This window comes from Acyrthosiphon pisum, chromosome A2, assembly GCF_005508785.2.
Source record: "Acyrthosiphon pisum isolate AL4f chromosome A2, pea_aphid_22Mar2018_4r6ur, whole genome shotgun sequence".
Taxonomy (NCBI): domain Eukaryota; kingdom Metazoa; phylum Arthropoda; class Insecta; order Hemiptera; family Aphididae; genus Acyrthosiphon; species Acyrthosiphon pisum.
In genome coordinates, this window is record NC_042495.1 from 108,718,352 (window position 1) to 108,740,008 (window position 21,657).

A 21,657-nucleotide genomic window follows, 5' to 3' on the forward strand; every position below is an offset into this window, starting at 1 on the left:
GAAACCACCTATGACCTATATACCGGTTTACATTTTAAATTTGGTACCTACATCTTATTTACAATTTAAATGTGATAATAAAATGTTGGTATAGTAACTCCAAATATCTTAGGTATAAAATAATGCAGTGTTCTGCTTATAAAACATGCGCGTACAACGCGCGTTCCACCTTCAAATATTATATCTAAAAGATTTCGATAATTCACTAATAAAATCATATAATATTCACAACCCATTTGAAAGGCGTTATGTCGTATGCGAAATTGGTTCAACCCAATTAAAAATACTGATGCAGCACATGATTGCCGTGCCGAAAAACAAACCGTGGACTTAATCATCATCATTACGATCAAAACAATATTATCATAATAATATTATTGTGTTATGGATACTTTTGGCAAACTATTTGAATCAAACGAAAATAACTTTTTTACGGTTCTATACGGTCGTGGTATTACCGCTGGCATTGACAATAAACCGCGGCCCTATTCAAAATTCCACGCCAATTCGACGAATCGATCGTACGGCCTTCAAAACTCAAAATACTTCGTCCGCAAAACTCGTTATTATTTTACTATTACGTGCGTAATATAATATTTATATATTATAATATGTTTCCCTGATAAACGTTCGGAGAGCGTGTAAATTTAGATTTTTCATTTGATGTCACTTATCTGTTCAAATATTATGAATAAAAAATGCAAAACGAAAGGTTTCCATTGACCTTTCAGAATTAGTCGACGTCAAAGAAATTCTCTGGGCAGAGCGACGTGTGGTAAAATAAACATACAGGTTTTTGACACGTGAAATGTATGTTTTAGTTCCGTTTTTTTTTCCAAAGACTAAAATACACATTTATAGCGGCGACAAGCGATGGATCTAAATTTAATATGCACCAACGAACATAATATAATATGTATCACATTATGAACAGGGTGATGAGAAAAGGATCAAAATATATTATTATTCGGGTCCCCATATTATTATATGCAAATATTATGTGGTTTTCGAGACTGTGGCAAAAAATGGGTTCAAAACGTCGGTATTACCGTTTACAGTAAAAAATTAAATTGCATAAAAAATTAATTACTTGTCTTCCGATCCGATTTTTACGAACGCGATATGATGGTAACTTCAGAAATTTAATGTACTAATTGTAGGTATTGTATAAGAATATAACAATAAATTCGTTTATTTTTAAATATGTTTTCTTACCACTGAAGACTATGATAATATTGTTATCTAGTTGATCGTCTTAATGGTTTAAAATAGCGGAGAAACCAATCAAGAAATTGCCATCCCGATACATGTAATGACGTCTTATTTCGACAAAATTTAAAAAAAAATTAAACGTTTTCGCTATGGAATCAGACCCTCCAACCTCCATTAATAATAATAATAACAGTAAATGCATTTACCATTAATAAGAATCAAATTATTTTTGCTCAAGATAAATAAAAAATTATTATCTGTGCAGTAACTACTATTATTTTTGGTAAAACTCGTATCCTTTTATTATCATTACAGTATAATAATATTAAGTTACCGATAAGTTAAGCGAGTATTATTAGAGTTGGCAAACAAGTAAAAATCCCGGGTCATACAATAATTATGACAGTAAACTTTTCGTACAGTAATTCGGATTGTTTATCTTGTCAAACAGTTAACACGATTTTTCGTTACACAACGGTATCAAAAGTGTGATATGTCACTTAGAAACTAAGTATTACATTTCTTAAAAAAAAAAGTTGAAAAATCAAATTTCAATTATTATTATAATATATTTATTTTTAATCTCCCATGACATTGTTATCCTAATTATTATTGCAGCTTACGAAGAACCCGTTTAAAATACTCATTAAAACATTGTGCCGTTGAAATAAACTATAATGTTTTAAAATAACTGAAAAAAAAATGGTACATTCGTGATAAAAAAAAACGTATATTTCCATTCGGCTTTTGTAATTATAAATTCAATCAATCGGCCGAGTGCAATGTTTATAAATGTAAATTCAAATTACCAAACATGAGGCAAAAAATTGGAAGCATTGTAATATTTATTCAAACCTAGTTATTCCTGGATTATTATTATTTAAAGCCCGTGACTATAATTGGGTTTAATTGGGTTTTTTTTTTGTATCTTTGTGATTAATATGACCAATATTATTGTGCACACTGGACACGTACACATGATTGTTAAAACGTGTAATAATCTACCGCCAGTTTGAATATATATAAAAAGTATATGTCGTATCCCTTAAATTATTGTGTAAAATCGCAATCAAAATAATATATCTAAACGCAAAAAAAAAAATGGGGAGTTATAATATTTTTATACATTTAATAATATTATGTTTTCTAGTTTTGAAACCACACAACTAGTTTGAATTTGCTTTTAAAATATAATATTATGGGATTATGATAATGCCTATAGCTATATTAATCTCGTCGAATTCGTTTTAATTTTTTAAACTTATCATTGATAAAATTACGTGGAATATAGCTTAGAAGTTTTCGTGAACTGACCTTGAAGTAAATAGATATTCCTTTACACAGACCTAAAATAATTGCTTTACACGATTTCTTCTCCTTACGTTTTTTTTGGTAGTTATATACGATATGTATCTCTTAAAATTTAATAAATATGAAAAATACACATTAACTATATTTCAGCTGATCATAGTGAACACCATTTTAACCAAAATATATATAAATAGTTTAAGTAGTAGATACGAAAGATTGCAGCGTTGATATAAATATATAATAATTGCATATATCATCTAATTAATACAATTAGATCGTGAGTACCTACATAATATTGTATTAATTGAAATTGGTTCTTCATAAAATTTATCTCACAGCGGGTGTTAATTATTCAAGGTTCATTGAATATCATACCACTAACACCAATTTAAAATCAATTTGTAAGAGTAAATTAGTAATTAAAGTTTCAATTATAATACAATTATTTAATTAATTTAATTTACGTTTAAAAACTTCGTAGACTTTCTTGCAAAATAGCATTGTATAGGAGACGATTTTCCAAAAAAATCAAATTTTTAACGAGTACAATATCAAGAAAAATTTGTTCATTTTATTTTTGTTTATATATTATTATAATTATAATATTTATGCTTGTTCTTATTTTGAGATCCTTACAGCCGGTATACCTATTTCACATTTTTACATCAAAATATTTATCAGATTGTTATTGATCCGCTGGTTTGGAAAAAGTTGACTGATTACGTCCTTGATAGCGCGAAACTCCGTGATTGACATTTTTACGTAGGTATATTATTATAACAATAAAAAAATCGGAAAACATAAAAATGTATTTAGTGCGCTTTTCTCATAATATAGAATAAAATAATTCATAAACCAGCTCATGACAATATTACATCATAATATAATCCTTATGTACATTACGCCACGTCTGCACTATTATTATACATATTTTATCATAATATATTATTCATGTAAGATATTTATTTATTTCATGTCACTCATTCATTGTTTATACTTTATAGTACCCACACACACACACACACACTATACAAATTCTAGAATAACATTCAGGGAAATAACAGTGAAAAAAAACAATATAATATACTCTGGATGATTGTCAATCAAACGTAGGTACTTATATGATTTGTATTTACTATTTATATATGCGCATCTGGTGCAAGGTATGATATTATTATGTAACGTATTGTACGTTAAGAGATGTATTTAAAAAACAGAAAAAAAGAAAAATCCAACTTCAATAATAGTGCATATTATAATATAGTATACTGGATGGCAGGATGCATTCACCGAGCATGCTCACCCCTTTTTTTCTTCGACAATGCAATATTATTGAAAATCTGAATTTTTAAATGGGTATACTTGAAGACCAGATTTTCAAATTATTGAGAATTCTTGTTCAACCTTTCTACTTAAGGAGGGCCATGTGGGTATAAAAACTTGTGTTTTTCAAATGAGAACCCCCCTATTTAACTGTAAGTTATTCAGCGGATAATTTTTCTGAAAAATTTGACGTATCAGAATCAAAAAGCTTACGAGTCGTTTTTGAATCACTAAAGTTTATGTTCTGAGGATAGAAGGTTCCAGTAATGCGGATTTATAGATATGGGGCTCTGGTGAATTGAACATTTTAGTCACTAATATTAATCCATCAACATTTATAATTTATAAAATTAGCCCAAGTATAATAAATACTAGTTACTATATCACGTCTATTTTATATTTCCTTAAAACCATTTTAAAGGACTATTATCCTTAGTACAGACACTTTAATAACTAATACACTACTCATTCAAATTGTAAATTAGGTACATCAACATTTTCAAAAAAATTATAAACAAAAGTAAAAGGGTCTAACAGATCTCAAAAACATCTTCGTGCAAACCGTTAAATTTAAATATTATGATTGTTTTTTGTCAACAGAATGTATAATCTGTTGGAAAATTCCTATCTGATGTCATTTAAAAAGAAAACTTAATGTGAAAATTCAATCGGGTAAAAAACATTTAAAATGTGTGGCATTTAATCGGAATTTTCCTCGGAATTTTCTTACGAATTAATGTTTATAAATCTCAATTATTAATATTTATTTGCCATGAAGACACTTAGTGTGAATACTATAGAGACTTTTGGCACATAATAATTTTATTGTATTGAATTATACCCGCGTAGGTATGCCATCACTGTTCACTTTTCAAAGCCCCTACAACAAACATAATATTATATAAATATGCTAATATTGTAAATGTTACATTTTATTATCACCATTTAAATATTTATTTATTATAAATATAATATTATTATGATTGTTAGATTTGTCCTCGATTGTGAAACGATTTAAAAGCGTTGTATTGTTATGTTGCGTTGTCGTCGAGATGGAGCGGAGATGACAAAAATGCTTACTTTTATCAACAATCGTACCTATCTGATATTACCGCCCATATTTAAACATAATATTATGGTCAAACATTAATATTCGTCTGGTCACATAACTATACAAATATTAATATAGACATTTATATATATTTAATTTACTATGTGAATGTAATACTTCATATTTTATTTGGTGGCTGATCGTGAACAAAATATGAATCTCTATTCCAACAGTCGTGCTTTTTTAGAATCTGCTATTTGTAGCGAGTGATTTCAATTTATTTTTTTTTATTTTTGTTAGTCAATACGTGAACGGGAAAAACCAGTCGACCAATACATTATAAACGCGAGCATAAAATGTATAAATATACTCACAGTTTATCAATGCAGTAGAGGCTTGCATTCTGTAGAGAGAGTGTGAGAGACTCAGAGTGGGTAGAGAAAGAATCATAAATCACATTCTTCACACTGACATACACGTTTATGGTGCTCGAAAAACTCATCTTCCGGTCTGCATACTCAATCATTTAGTGTGAACAGGCGAAATCTAAATGACGAATTGACGACCAATGTCATCTCACTGCATTATCCCTCGTACCATATTATTCATTTAACGCAACGCGAGCATGTTAAATACACAACCTTGTTAACATATTGCGGCGAAAACCGATCTGACCGTTATCGTTATCCTTTTCAACTCCGGCCGTATTCGCTTGTGAACATTTGTCGCAAAGTTTTTCTTCGATATACCAATGGGCAATAAAGTACAGTGTGTAAGACATATTATTATACGTGATCGCCAACGTATACCTACTATAATATTGTATCTTTATCTTCTCGGTGGGGAACTCAAAGGTTCGTCAAAGGCTCGATAAAACAATACACGATAATCATAATGTGATATAACGTTTCACGTTCTGGAGAGTGGTAAAATACGAACAACTGCATCTTTATTACGTCCGCACTCCGCGATGACGGATAACTTGGTCATATACTTTGACTGGACCGATATAGCAGCCACAATATTATATTATGTCATGTCATAATCATTTTTTAATAACATGTGCATTTATAGCTGCAGATCATATTGTATAATATTTGTATTATGTAACACATAATCATCTACAATATAATATTATGAGGTATTCGGATAAACCATTTAATATGGCTTCTGCAGTCGTACTCAGTGGCGTACATCAGTCATCAGTGGCATGGTAGACGGTGATTAAGGGTTATATCCCCCATACCCACTGACCCACAAATCATCTCGTTTGTATAATATTTTATATTATTTGGTACTACCAGCATAATTCCACAATTCATTTAAATGTATTATTACATATAACATCCCCCTTCCCCATTGAACTTTTCAGGGCTAGCCACTGACCTTACTTGCGTAGTCGTTATGAGTAATTATAATACTATGTATATTTTTTTCAAGAGACCATCACGGTTATTTGTCACGATTCATCCCGAGTATTCTCGACGCATTTCAATAGTTTAGCAGGCTTTCATAGAAGCCGTTCCTGGAAACGATACCTAACCGAATGACTGAAATTATTATATTTGCGACGAGGCCACGAAACGTGTTTTTACATTTTTCCCTACGATTATAATTTTAAATATATTATTGTTTATAAAAAATATGATGCATTATAAAAATATACAATATTTGGTATGATACATTGTTATTATGAAATGTTATACTATATTCACGGCAATTTTATTTCGCAGTTATATAATATATTGGTTATTTTTAAATGGATACCATCGGACGAAAACCGTATTTTCAGTATATGCCTGGTGCGAATGATAACCTAAAGTTACGGCCGTGGACGGTTGTTGCCGGTACACCTGATGCGGGAACAGAAGCCCTTGCCAACCAACGAAATCTGAAAACTTGATGGAAAGCTATTTTTCTTTTTTTATCAAAGGGTTTCGCATTCGGTGCACGTAATCCGAAACATATATTGTGGTTGATGTACTCGAATTTCCGACGAACCTATAGTCATCAGAGCGGTTTGCGTTCTCTCTCCTTTTCTCACGCACGAACACTTATATATAATCTGCCCTCTCTCCTCGTACACACACACACACACACACACACACATATTTAATATTCTTACGAGCCAGTACATTTCTCACCGACCCGTAATCCGAATAGCGTGTTATGTATTTAAGAGGCCGAAAAAATAATTTACTGTTATGAAAGGTTGAAACGTGTTCCAAAACGACAGAGTAGTAAAAACCGACAATAATATTTCGTAAATCACGCGACTGCTATATGATAATTCCAAATTGTATTAATATACATACAAAGAAATTACGAAGTACACACTATAGGAAACTGTCACAATTTTCAATAATAATGTTCTTATCAATAGAGTATGAATAAGAATATCGAGAGAGGTTTTTATTTACTTTGACCGAAGAGAGTAGAAAAATATATTCAGTCGTACACACACGTGCATTTTAACCTCAGATTTGCACGTGAAACTTTTAAATAAACCCAAACGAAAAAGTTTTCAACTACAGTTTGTCGATGAGTACACCTTCGAAACGACTTAATACTTTAAGAGGAACCTTTTTTTCGTACCGGCCATTGGGACCATTTTTTTTCTGTTATTTATTATCATAGCTTTTTTCGTGCTTTACAATAATAATTTAATATACAATTAAGGTAACACGGCGTCTTGTGTAGACGATTTAACTACACCGATCTCGCAGGTGCCTCCTTCCATTGACCGAATGCGGTGTAATATTACTATCTATATTATTATAAACTATTAGCAAGTTTGTAAAACAGTATAGTCAAAATGTCTAAATGCCTAAATAAGCGATGACTGAATACTTTAAGTCGTAAAAAAACATGCATAGGTTTATAAGACGTGAAATGCGTCTGGTAAACGCAAGTTTGCTCTTCGTTTGTGTATACATAATATCACGATCTTAATATTATAATATACAACACGAAAATAAACGGCGTGCGTGTGTGTTTCATTTGTTTGTACAATTTTCGATGTTATACGGCAAACTGCTGTAAATACCACTCCACGCGATACCCACGAGCGTCATGTATATGACAGTCGACTTAATACTCAAAGCTCGCGGGAAGACTTTATTATGTCTCGCGCACAAAGGCTGGATTAACTTCCGCGATCTTATAATTGGTTTTGACCCAAAATATTTGTACCTTTGTAATGTATTACGGCGCGGATCGGCGTGGGTCGTGGTCCGGGGAGGGGGCTGGGTTCGATACGCTCGTAATATTGTTTATATAGACGTTAACGATAAGTTGTGGCGTTCAAAATCAGGACTCGCCTTGCCCCATATATGGTCCCGTTAAACGGTGGGGGATAGGTAATTAATTAAAGAGAAAATTATTTCAGTGGAATATCGACTCCATTACTCGACTCTTTTCCTCGGGGCGTGAGCGTTGAACTTCTCAAACATAATGTAGACGCAAGTCATAATATTGTTATAAACGGGTGTGCTGTGTACGTTTCATTTTACAGAATATACATTTTGAGTAGTTACCTATACGCATTATTTTAATAATTAATAACATTACTATTTATCGAGTGATGCATATATTTCAATAGTTTGAGAGATACGCGTATATTATACGACGCGTAGTGAACTGTTAATTTACTACAACGCGCTGCACGGCCGTGGATTTTCCAACTGGGTTTTCCGCGATGCGTGACGTATAAGCCTTTCTTGCGCGGTATCTCGTTTTCCACTCGCCCTCCCCCTCCACCCCCTCTCCGCCCGGTTTACGGTCGGTCGTCCACGTTAGCGCGCGGTAAAGGGACCGCAACCGCCGCCGACACAAGAGGGGATGAAAACTGTGCAGGGTGCACGTGCACGAGAACCCATACACGACCTATGGGGCGCGGGCGTGGGGACGAGGATACGATCGGAAACGTCGCGACCGAGTGCCGCTGGTGCAGCAGCTGTCGACGACGTCTCGGGACTTTCGGGGTGGGCCCCGCGCCCAGTTTATCGTCATCCGGATGACCGTCTCGGTCTGCTCGTGAGAGCTGCAGAGACGGTCGCGCTCCGTCAGACAGGGCCATTACGTACGACGTCGGCTATAATATAGGTGTATTATGTGTGTGTGTGTGTGTGTGTGTGTGTGTGTGTGTGTGTGTGAGTTTTGTTTTTATAGTGTAATGCAGTGAAATGTAGTGTATAGTGGTCGCACCGCGTATAGTACGGTGGCGGCGGCGGCGTCGGAGTGATTGTGTCAAAAACAATAATATTGCGTCCGTGCAATTATAATAATATAATGATATCACGTATATAATATAATATTAGGTATGTATGATATTGTGTCGTGTTGATGCACGCACGAGGAGAACGCAGTCAACAATTAGACCAAAAGAGTTGATATATGTGTGCAGAAACGAGATTAGACTACCTATATTAGGGATAGATCGTAAAACGTCATGTCTCGTACGCGACTACGGATTGCATTGTATTGATATTTTCGTAATTCTTTGCTACGTCGCTGTCACTGTCTACTAACCACCAAATTATGGTACTCAACATTCCATTGGGTGAACCTGTTTTCTCAATTGACTTAGGACTTTATCTTTGCGCCCGATCGTATAATTATTATATACCCGTAACCAGTGGCGTACCCAGGATTTTCGAATGGGGGGGGCTAAACAAAGTAAATCAAAATTTAACATCATCTTAACAAACAATTTTCAATTAAGTCTTATAGCAGTTAATTGTAATATTTCATTATTATATACTTTTTATAACACATACATAATATATTAGTGATATATTTAATTAGTAGGAAGTAGGGACTGATTTATTATAAAAAATATGTTATACGATTATTGCTTATAATAGGTCGTTGTTACTTAAGATAATAGTACGTTCAACGTTGTATTCAACACTGTTTTTAGGAATATAATGGTTGGTACTTTGTATTTTATAATATAAAATGTATTCCATAACACGGCCAATGGGGGGGGGGGGCTGAAGCCCTCTAAGCCCCCCCCTGGGTACGCCACTGCCCGTAACTCGCAATGATGCCGATGATATCATTATCGGATAATACGACCAGATATTATTATGATCCTATTTTGGTTGGGCATAATATTATATTAATGGTAACCAATACGTGATAAGATATACGTGATAGATATAGACACATTATAAATAGGTTATCATAAATTATTGTATACAATATAATATAATAATTCATTTGTTCAAATAAATAAATATAATATTAAGCAAGACATGTCTTATACTCGCACGCGTGAACATATTTTATATAGGCGTAACACGTGCTCGACTATTCAAAGAGATCCACTTACGTTTGCACAACCATTTATTTCGAAAAGTTTTAACTTTTTTGAAAATATTATTTATATATAATATTATACAATGGTACGTTATTGAAAAACAATATTTTCGTTAACAATTATATTTTTTCAAATTTGTATAATGTAGTCAATTACTTAGAGTAGATAGGTACCTATTTTAATTTTAGATGAGTGTTGTAGTGGACCAACATTTCGTGGGGAAGATGTGCCACTTCTAAGCTTTAAATATTTATAACTATAGTTAAGATTTTTTTTTTAAATTTAATTTATGTGTCGAAATACTCAAAAAAATATTTCTTTTCGAAATATGAAATTAAAAGTATTAATGCCGTAATCCAAAAAAGGCAAAAAAAAAAATAATTCGTAAAATACATGATAAAAAAATCGTAAAAAATGTTGTACTGCGACGACGACGAACAATGTAAAGACAAAAAATTTTGAAATAATCAGTGTAAATGCTTAAATGGATTACCTCGAGTGATGCATGTGAACGTAATAATAATAATATAATTTATTATTCAGCTGCAAAACACGTTAGACTAATTATTACGACGGAGACGAAAATAAGTTTTGTACCAGCGCAGTGCACCTACCCACGTCCAATTTAAACACAACTATTATATAGGTACGTAATATTTACGTTCGCATTGTCGCGATGGTAATTATTATTATTCCAACGTCCGTAATGATGGCGCCACGCGCATTCTTAAAATAATATATTATAATGCTTATTGGTATGACTCGCATTACGAACGTGTTTCGTTTTTTTCTCAAACGGTTAACTCTTTATAGAGGCAATCATAATTAAAATAACTGTTTATAATTCCGTTTCGCGCCGTAATTTATGACGAACGGCCGTTGCGTCACCTAAACTTACGTGAAAGTTTAGAGCGACAGTTAAAGAAACAATAATAATATTCAAACATATCACCAGGTGTGGCCCGATTAATAGCTCCTGGCAAAATAAAAATGTGCATCCCCACAAAAAAAAAATTAAATGTTAACTTATTTACTTATAACCATAATCAATGCTTACTTTAAAGCTTAAGTTTATTATTTTAACAATTAAAAAACGAAATTTTAAGAATATTTCAAATTTAAGATAAAGATAAAAATGACGAAATTAATTGATATTTGGTATTACCTACTTAGGTATGCCTTTAATGACAAATTCTAAAAGAGAGTAGTACAATACCTACCACAATACCACATAAACAAGAATTATATAAAAAATGTAAATAAAATAATACAAATAATACTGCAAATTCTTAGATGATTGAAGGTGTAGTCCATCTTAGATTCAATTTCTTGTTTAATTGAAATTATGACTAAATGTGATAGACGTTCTTGACTGGATGGGAGATAATTTATTATAAGCTTTAATTCGCTAAAACTTTTCTTGCAAATAGCTGTAGTAATAGGCATTGTTGAAAAATTTCTTAATGCCACTTCCAAATGTGGGCAGGTCTCTTCATCTTGTAAAGAATTATGATGTATGAATTTTAAAAAGTCATAAGAAGTTGTATTTTTATATGATTCTATTAATATAAAAGCTCGAAACTTGAAACTTTGAACTTCTATATATTATATAGCTCACTACCATTCAAATTAACATTGTATAATATCACTTATGCAAACGACGAATTATTATAATTTAATATGAAATAGTAATATTATAACGAAAATCAATCGCATAATACAATAATATAATAATATTATTATTATAAATACCTACTGCATTGTTCCGTATTCGCGGCGTATAAGAACAATTATTACATTATGTTATCTGCGATTATGGTCAGAAATATGCACACGCTGTTATATAATATAACCATGGTATATAGGTATGGTATTAAGTATGCATTATTCGTAGAATCTAAAATATCATTAGAAAATCCTATTTTTGTTTCCGCGTCTAATTGAACCATGTATTATTTACAGCCAACAGCGTATCGTGTTAACTGTATTACTCGGTATCATATGTAAATTTATACAATTAACTACACAAAATTTGTGATTGTGTTACATAGAAACTATACATAATAATATAATGGTATTCGTAGTATATTCTCGTTTTGGTATAAATTTTGGTCGGTTTGTCGGGTATATTTAGTCGATCGTAACGAAACTTGGAGGAGAAAAAACCAAACATTTAAGTAAGACTCGCGCGTTAATCCGAACTTACCGCATATTAATAGACCGTAATAATAATATGTATATGGTAATACGGGAATGTGATATAAATTCTTGATGGAAAAAAAATAAATATCTATTTTACTTTTTAGCCATACATACATCATTATTATAATACACGACAATTATTCACACGAACACCACATATACTCCAAAATTAGACAGTAAGTAGGCGGAGGCGTGGAGCCTTGGTGATGTATAAAGTATACTGATTTAGCCAGTACAAGTACATAATATAGGTACATATCCCAATTGAAACCGAATTTTTTCTATTTTTTTTTTTAACTTTAGCAGTACAAGTGATTTTTAAATCGAAATTCATTAAACAACTAGAATATTAATTAAATGGAATTTAACCATTTTTTAACCTTTCGAAGTGTTAACTTTAATTCGTTAACGCACATAATTCTGTATGATTATTGATTCGTGAATTACTACACTTTCCCAGAAATTTCTATCTCTACCCATTTCCGAATACTATTTTTAATTTTGTATGTTTTAATTATTTTTTATTTAATACTTTCCAGTTCGTAGTTATTGATGGTAATTATTGGAGAAAAAAAAAAGAAACAAATAAGTCGATTTAATTTTAACTATATAAGGATGTAGGTACCTATAGCAACAAAGTTTTCAAAGAAATATATTACTACTGATTCATTAATTAAAATAAACACCACTGAAGTGGATACAAATATTGCTGTGAAAATTATATATATTATTATAAAATATTACTCATCTTATTACGCGTAATATACGTTAATTTATTACATCACAAAAACAAACCGGATTGCGTATTCTATGATATAATATATTATTATAAGTATTATTAAAGTATATTGCGTATACTCGATATTATTATTATTATTATTATTATACGTATATATTGCGTAGGTACCTAATCGACGAGAAATTATCCGATCAATTTATAAAAAAATAATAATATTTGTGCAGCGCCCGTGCTCAGATTTTTCGACTTAAATCATATTGTGTATATAAGCGTTTACAATACACACACACACACACACACATATATTTGGACATTTAGACGTATTCATAATATATTATAAGTATTTATCGTTTGTATTATTTTTGGCGAAAAGCAGATATAGGGGAGGGGGAGGGGAACTTGATGAAAATACGGGCGATTAATTTTATCGCTTGAAACTGCTGCGGTGGTGGCGATAATATATAACTATACACATACCTATTATGTATATATATATATAGACGGAAAAGTGGCGCAATGATAATTGAATATCTTTCGGGGCGCAAACAGTTAAATGCCACTGTTGCTGTCTCTGGGGAGGGGGAGAGGGAGGTGGTTCGGTAACGTATATATATATATATGTATATGGCAACAGTCGCCACCGCATCAATTTTCATTATGTCAATATCAAATGCCGTCGACGCCGCCACCGCCACCGCACACCGATGACGAAACCGACGACGACGACGGCGTGAAGAGCACCGGCACGAGCAACACTGCTGGTGCAGTTTTCTCTCGGACAATTATTTCTCGCATACCCCGCACAAAAATACGGAAGCTAAAAGGCTCTCTTAGAGGTTCATTTATCTTAGCGACGACCCACCCGCCCGACGGTGCCCACGCCGAATGCCAATCACTCGCCGCCGCCACCACCACCGCGGTCGGTTGATCGATTACGCCGCGGAAAACGATATCTCATCGTCAAAGTCACCTCCGCCTGGCCGCACTCTTCGTCTGCAATCGCGTATATTATCATTATTATACATATTATATAATAATAATAATAATATACTTTCTGTTGCTCTGTCTCCTTCACTCTTGCGTATTATTCTAACTCATTCGACGCCGACGCCGTCCGCGCAAAAAAACGACGATTACGACTACCTATGTATAATAATATAATATACAGAAACACGGGTTACTTCTGAAATTTGACGAATTCAGATATTATTTTTATCGTACGTATAAATGTATACAAACGTCCACATTTTCAAGTCGTTTTCATCAGTTTTATCCTAGACGATTATAATGATCACCATCACCTCCGCTTGGCCGTACACTTCGTCTACGATCGCGTATTATTATTATACAAAATAGGATAATATTATTTTCTTTCTGTCACTCTGTCTCTTTCACTCTAACTTATTCAACACGACTATCACCGCCACCGCCGGCCCAAAATAACGACGATGACGACTACAATATTGAAACATAATATATATATGCGCGTCTGTTTGTCTGTAAAAATATAGTGTAAAACATCATAGCTGTCTTTACGGTGTATACGAGGTATAGATAATGCAAAAAAATCAGACAGAATTTAAATCGTATCTTGTAATAGATGTTGTTTTTTCATTTATTTTTTGTATAGGTACCTATATAAATTTACAAAAATGTCGATAATTCTTTATTTCAATATTATTATTCTTTTGACAATCAACAAAAAAAAAATAGAAAAAAAAAAAAAACATATTTCAGTTTTATACTTTTATCATCATATTTTTATCACCTAAAAAAGAAATTTTCCGAGTCGGTTAAGATTTGGCACGCCTTAAAAATCCCGCTATAGAAGCAAAACGAGACCCGCGACTTAAATTCGACACGGCCCGCCGCTATTATTTTAAAGTGCGTTGATTATGCGACGCGGATATTGGCCGAATTGTTTCGATCGCATAAAGGTTAGGTGTAATATGGCATAAAAAGTTCCGCCTAATGATTTTAGATGAAATTGCTGTACGATAGCTTTACAATTTACAGGCAGCTGATAAATCATCAAAATATTATACTTGCAATCACGTGCATCCTCAACAGTTCGTACTTCATTGCGCGAATCGTATTTTATACGCGAAAGCCACGACGACTGCACATAATAATAGTAATAATAATAATGTTTTGATTTTTTCTTCGAGCGACCGTTCTCTTCACGTCAACTGCACGCGTATAATTTCGCACACGGCGGAGTAATGCCATAATAATATATATGTATATTATATATTGTCATATAGTTACTATTATACGGGGCATAGGCTGTTCCGTACAAAAATATTATTATCGTTAGCAATATATTTATATTATAATATTATAGTCGTCTGAACTAGCGATCCGTCTGGCCATCATTAGGCTGCAACTGCACTCGAGTGATTTGTCCTCATACGATTGTAGTCGTGTTTTGTTCGCGATAGTAAAAAATATTTATTTCAGTTGAATGTTTCTATATGGACGAACGTCGCTGATGATTATTCGCCGCAGATCAGAAACGTCACTCCATCGGCTTTATAGGAAGTTATTGTATAGTTTCAGGAATATAAATTATCGCACCTTTATGTATATATATTTGCCTTGTTAATTTTGCTCGATACGACTCTGCGAGAGTTTGGTGAAACTATGGCAGACAAAGACTAAGATGGGGTACTGATTTTGTGTATTCGATCGAAAACCGCACGTTTGCCTGTGCGCCAAGGAAAAACGCATACTATGGTGCGTATATTTTTAGGTGATTTTTATCCTCCCCCAGACGTATTATGCGCTAAGGACTAACGAGCATATTATAAATTATAATATGATACGAATGGATACAGATGAAGTGCAGTAAAAAAAATAATAAAAATAATTATAAGTATACACGACTACCTAACCTATAATTTTGATTTCCATGAATTACACGGATATTATATAATACTCGCACAAAATATATACTTTTGCGCCACCGTCGAATCATACCTCCACTCCGTAGTTGACTGTCGAAAGATCAGTTCATATTATTTTGACGTCCTCTGTCATTCTTTTTACTAACGTCATTGCCTTATAATACATATTATAATAGTATATACATAAACGTTACAATACAAGACATTTTGTCTCATTGTTCAACACTGACATAATTATTAACGTATGCACCGAAGGTATTGTTTAAGGACACCCAACGTAATATACTGATTACTGATATATATAATAATATAACATATTAAATGTTTTGAACATTAAAATTATGAACGAAATTACTTTTTTAAGATCAGCGTTTCATTTCTCACTAAAATATATATTTATAATTACGTTGGTTGACGTTTTATAAAATTAGATTGACGTACTGTGGTTTACGTATTAATTATAATATTGTTTCATATTTGGGTTCGAATATTATAACTAAATCCATTATTTTTGTTTTTATTTATAGGTCACATAGGTTGTCAAGGTATATTGAAATCGATCAATTAAGACTTTTTGGAGTGCTGCACTTTTTGGCCACCTTCAGGTGAGTTTACGCCGTTACGATAAAATAAGTCGATGAAATAACTTAATAAAACATTTTATTATTTTTATTTTGAGTTGTATATTTAATTTAGCCTTAGTTAAATATTTAGAATTATTAGCATAATATCGGGTAACACTTGTAATTATTAGTGTTATATTCTATTATTTCTTAGCGTTCTACGTACCTATAGAGTATAGATTAACCAGAATAATTAATATATTATAGAACTTGTGAGGATGTCGAAGATCCACCAAATAATTAACGTTGACATATTTTATACATTATAAAAATAAATGAATATGTCTGATGAACATTTTTAACGAACTTAATAATAGTATAACGAGATAGTATTTTGAGGGGGCGGGCACTCACCTTATTTCGTTCAGTCCTGTTATTGTATTAAACCTGAGAGCAGCGATTAATCATCTAAATCCCAAATATTGTTATTTTACAGTTAGGTAGATAGTATAATACAGGTGCATCGTATGATGTACGTAAAATAATATATTATGCATTGGTCGATACAAATCATTATTAGGTACATAATATAATATTATTATATTATTATAATTAATAGGCTACTACTGATACTAGTGGCAGACGAATAATTGTTCTAATCGATATTATAATATAATAACGATAGCCGACACGGGTTTCGTTATCAAAATACTAATTGCTGATATCAAGTTAGGTCAACCTAGCGAAGCGAGTTGCGGACACAAATATATTTCCCTTCACCACTTTTTTAGGGCTTAGGACAGACTAAATATTATGTTCTTTTATATAACATACGTTGCCATCGTGTATTGTGAATGTTTTCTTATAAATATATTGTCATCGTAGTTTTTTTTCACGCAGCCCGTAAATCTATTAGTTTCACCACTTGAATATTGCATTATTTGACCGTGGATGAACGCCTCCTTTCCGACAATATTTTTTTCTTTAAATTTCAAAATCATAACTCACAATCTTAATGCTGATAAATAATAATCAGTCCAATAAAGTTAATCATATTATTATATTATATATTATTGATCTTCGATATCTAACATAATCTTTATATCAAAAATAATGATTGGAAATTTTTCCACAGATAGTATGTTATATTTGTGTCCGAAATTCGTATGACAACTTTTTAGATTTTATCCGCAACTCACATGGTTTTTATTACTTTGTCCGCAACACCCACAGAAAGACCTGAAAAATTAAATAACTTTTCTTCTAATCATTATTATAAGTTTTTTGTTATATTATTCATAGACGTTCGTGCTACAGACTATACAATGGCATGGTATAATATTTCTATCATATTTTTTAATACTGAAAATAAAAATTATAAATAGCCTATAATATGTATATCTAGTTTTAAAAAAAATGTCGATGGTTAAAATACAAACGTTTATAAAGTCAAGTAATTTATACCTACTTTATTTTTAGCATTTTTTAAAACATCAATAATTTTTGAAGTAAATTAATTTTAAGTACGTGTTAACTAATAATTTTCACAATATTTTTCATACGCTTAACTAGAATATAAATTTTATATTTATTTGTCAGGTCTTTCTGTCACACACTGTAATATAATACATGTAGGTACCTACCATAGTAATTAATTAATATTAGTTTTTATTTTGTGTACTATATAATATTTAAACAAATAAATTTGATGATTTTAGTACATGGCTGTGAAAAATTTAAACTATTTTTCTACGATAGGTTCCAAATATTATTTTAAATCGAAACTTTTGTCTGATAAAAAACAATTTGACAACTCGAGAAAAATATATTATGTACTTCACGAATCGCGATTATAATAGCATTATTATAATGGTATTGAACTTATTATACATAGCAGTCGATGGACATTGCATATTAAGTGAGCTGCAGTTGTAAAATTATCAATAATTTGCATATTGTATAGGTATATGTAATATAATAAATATATATTATTCAAAAATAGCTTAATATTCATTATCTGTTCAATTATATACATCGTAATTTTGCTTTTTTTTCTCCATAACGTTATTATGGTAATTTCTCGTTCTACGACGAGTTATAATATAAAATAGTTTGTTGTTGAAGACGTGTCACACATGAACTTACACACGAAAAGGATCGGACCGTATCACAATGAATTCGCCCTAAAACAATAAACGAAAATCGACATGAATACAATCAAGATACTTGCTGATACGGCTTTGAATTTAATCGCCTCGGACAGTTCAAAACTATATTATAATAATAATAATAATAATTATTATTATTACTATTATTATTTGTATAATTGATCATCTATTGTCGTGTGTTGATATCCGCCCACCACCGCCAGCCATATGTGATGCCAACAATTAAAATATAATTTGATTAATAATTATTTGGTCTAGACGTTGGTTGTTGAATATAATAATCACGTGTCACGGAGCTTATAAAATGTATTTAATATGATAATATTAAATTAGCATATAATTTAAGATGTAATTGTTTGGGGTCAAGGGTCGACATCAAAGAATTTCTCATTACACAATGCGATATATTTTATTTGTATTGATACTTTTGAATCAAGCTTCACTAAATTTTTGTCGGTATATGGCCATATGGGAAAATATTAACAAACTTATGCAAAAAAAAATATGGATTATAATCTATAATACACATCTACGATACATTGACGAAATACTTTTTTTCGTGATTAAACAATTAAAAATAAATAAAAATCCTTTTAATCTATTATTTATTTAAGTACTTTGTAGACATGAACACACTTAAAACGTTAAAAACATCGCAGTGCAAATAGTCATTTATTTATAATGGACTTTTGGCTTCAAAATCATGGTCATGTAATCAGTACATCGCAACATTGATTAAACAAATAAAATATGAAAATGAAAGTTCCACAAACTAAGGATTAAATCCTTTATAAATTATAATATTTTAAAATATTTAGTAATGACTCTTTATTATATTATAATATTGTGTTTACAGTTTATAACAAACGTAAAAATAATACTAAAATCGATCAGTTGTTCCCGTGTGAAAATAGTTTTATTTCTTAAACTTTTTTACAATTTCTCAGGTCCTGATATCATTATACTACAACAGTTGAATCGAAACATACATTTTCAACAAAAAAATTTGCCACCAACTCCCCCCCCAGATTTTTGTTCTAGATCCGTAAATGGATGTGTGATTCTTCGTTTGAATTTCGTTCAAATACACTTCATAAAGTTGATGCTCCGCGGGACCGTCTCGTCCGTAGACACTAGTCACAAACTATATAAAAAACTTGGGGTAAATAAATATAATTTAACGATAATAATAATTTATCGACAATAATCATACCTGCGAAATACCCAGAAAAATGTCGAGAAATATCAACCTCGACAGTGTTTTATTTTTTATATTTAATAAACGTGACCGTCAATCAGTCATTTGACGCAGATAATATATATAACCAATGAATTAGGTATGCCGACCATCGCACTCGAAGGTCCAAATTATTATTTATGCGCCCGAAATTTAATATCGTTTGTTTGGATTACGTTTTTGTGACTAACCCCATCGTCATCCCTCTTATTTTAACAATAATAATTGTGTGTGGATAGTACGCACCTATACATACCTACCCTTTACCCTTATACAGTGGTGCGCAGCTCGTGTTGTTCTTTTTGTCGGCTCAACGGTATTGTTTACAAATCCGCAATAACATGGAGATATTGCTCTGCGGGTGCGCCGAGATGGGTTTTTTGGGCGTTTATTCGTTGTTTTAGCGTTTACGTTTCATTCAAATTAAAATTGGAAAAAAAAATAACGAGGAAACCTTAGTCAACCGGGTTGTAAAACGATAGCACAGATAACTACGCGTAGGTATATTATTATATCAACGACGCGCGTATATTAAAAGATTATAATAATATATTATGGTGCACGCGTGTCGCACGGTGGAGTGTGCGTTTTGCCATTCAAGGGGTGGGTCACATGGTTTTTTTGAATCATGATATTTTCAACAGCTATAAATTTGTAAAAAAAAAGTTGTAACAATCGAATTATTTTAATAATAGGTAGGTACTATAATGTTATAGTTTTTGGATATTTCAAAAGAAAAAAATCTAATTTGGTGTCATTATATAAATCGAAATTGTATCTATTCTGAGATAATTTATCTTCATTTTTATATCGGCTTACTATTTCTATTTCGAAAATAGATATTTTTATATTTTAGTTATTTTAGTTATTTATAATGCGGGGATGGCACAGTTTAAATACACATTAATAAAATCAAAAGGATGATGAAATGTTTGGTGGAATATTTGACAACATTCCGCAAAGACTGATTGTGTTGATAATCGGTTTAGAATTGAAAATCAGTGTAAAAAGTTTTTTAAAAAACCCGTATTGAAAATATAAAAAATACCCATTACCGCAGTTTTAATCGTTTTATAATTTATTTTTAATATCCCGCGTTGATCAATGGGCGTTAGAATAGGCACGTAATTACTTATAAATTAAACGGATATATTTTTTTAATATGATAAACATTAAATCATGTAATAATAGGTACACGGATAAAATCAATTTTGGGATTTATTTTTATAGTTAACAGCGAATAATTTTCGACTCAACGACTTTAACGCTGACATGCGTCCTCGACATGATCATGTAAGCCTGATGAACTGTGCTCGCACATGTACGGTTTTTGAAGTTGTGCCTAAAGCCGAATGGAAAGCCACCGAATCCGCTTTGGTATAAACATAGTGGCGTTAAAATGTGTACCAATATTATATAATTCAGTATTTCTGTATAATAATAATATAAACGTTGCAGTATACTATGCGCGCGTGTGAGTATCGGCGACGCCTTTTGTGCGGCGGTGACTCTTGAGGGGAAAGATTATAATATTTCCTCACGTATCAAAGTAAAAAAAAAATTGCCACAAGCGGACGTTTTTTTTTCTGCTCATCGATATCATAACCAGCAATACCTATACA

At 31.8% G+C, this 21,657-nt stretch overlaps 1 protein-coding gene across 4 annotated transcripts in view; it reads left to right on the top strand.

Annotated features, from left to right (window-relative positions):
• Positions 1 to 21,657, top strand: part of LOC100164578 (octopamine receptor Oamb) — a 182,392-nt gene that overhangs the window by 66,768 nt on the left and 93,967 nt on the right. For all 4 annotated transcript variants that reach the window (XM_029489451.1, XM_029489453.1, XM_029489452.1 and 1 more), the window contains one exon: positions 16,595 to 16,672. The gene's annotated coding sequence lies outside the window, so the exon portion shown is untranslated. The remainder of the gene's footprint in view (positions 1 to 16,594; positions 16,673 to 21,657) is intronic.